We start from the raw sequence: 1,282 nt of genomic DNA, 5'->3' as shown, positions 1-1,282 counted from the left end.
GTGGGCCCTGTGTCAACAGCCTGCTGTGGGGAGGGGGAGGGGTTTGGAAAATGAGCCAGAAGAAGGAAGTGGCAGGTTGGGGGTGAGGGGAGATGACCCTTTGTGAAGGAATGCCCTGGCACGTGGGCAACGCTGGCCATGAGGAAAGGTGAGACTCGCAACCTTTTGAAGAGTTCTGTAAACCTTTCCAAGTAATTCCAACGTAGAAATGAGAATGGCCAAATCTCAGCATTGTCTATGTGACTGCCCCTGCTGTTTGAGAACCGTCCCCAGGGCATCCAGTCTATGTCAGAGTCTCTAGTAGAATTCAGTATCACTTTAGGTGATCAAAGTTCATTTTAAGATGATGCTTATTTAATTAAAACAAAAACAAACAAACAAAACAAATGTCCTGGCTAGATAACACAGTTGGTTAGAGCATTGTCCTGAAGCACAGAGGTTGCCGGTTCGATCCCTGGTTGGAGTGCATGCAGGAGCAGATGTTCCTGTCCCTCTCCTGCTCTCTCCTTTCCCCTCTCTAAAAATTAATAAAATAAACATTAAAAAAAAATAAAGTTGCCCTGGCCGGTTGGCTCAGTGGTAGAGCATCGGCCTGGCGTGTGGAAGTCTCGGGTTCGATTCCCGGCCAGGGCACACAGGAGAAGCGCCCATCCTCTCCACCCCTCCCCCTCTCCTTCTTCTCTGTCTCTCTCTTCCCTTTCCCGCAGCCAAGGCTCCATTGGAGCAGAGATGGCCCGGGCGCTGGGGATGGCTCTGTGGCCTCTGCCTCAGGTGCTAGAGTAGCTCTGGTCGCAACAGAGCAACGCCCCGGGATGGGCAGAGCATCGCCCCCTAGTGGGTGTGCCGGGTGGATCCCGTTTGGGCGTATGCGGGAGTCTGTCTGACTGCCTCCCCGTTTCCAGCTACAGAAAAATTCAAAAAAAAATAATAAAATAAATAAAGTTAAATTCAAATCAGCTTATTCTGGTTGTCTAGATAGAAGATCACAAAGTTTTCAAATTTTAAACTGTTGACCACAGTGAGGCTTAGGAACACTTTCTCTTTGCTTTTCATGAGGCACCGATGATAAAAACTTCTTAGGTTTATGTTACATTTTAACACACACACCAAGAAGACACTCTGAAATACACCCTGGCATTTATTCTCCACGCAGTTTCTTTGTAGCTTTGTAAAAACAATGTTTAGTAAACACAGAGGCTAATTGATGGATTATGAGAGAGGGTTTAATAGCCAGGAAAATTGGTTGAGCCACACACAACCTAGCACATGGAAGAGCATTGAC

This window comes from Saccopteryx bilineata, chromosome 6 (assembly GCF_036850765.1).
Source record: "Saccopteryx bilineata isolate mSacBil1 chromosome 6, mSacBil1_pri_phased_curated, whole genome shotgun sequence".
Lineage (NCBI taxonomy): Eukaryota > Metazoa > Chordata > Mammalia > Chiroptera > Emballonuridae > Saccopteryx > Saccopteryx bilineata.
The sequence above is the reverse complement of the archived record's forward strand: the minus strand, read 5'-3'. Positions refer to the sequence as shown.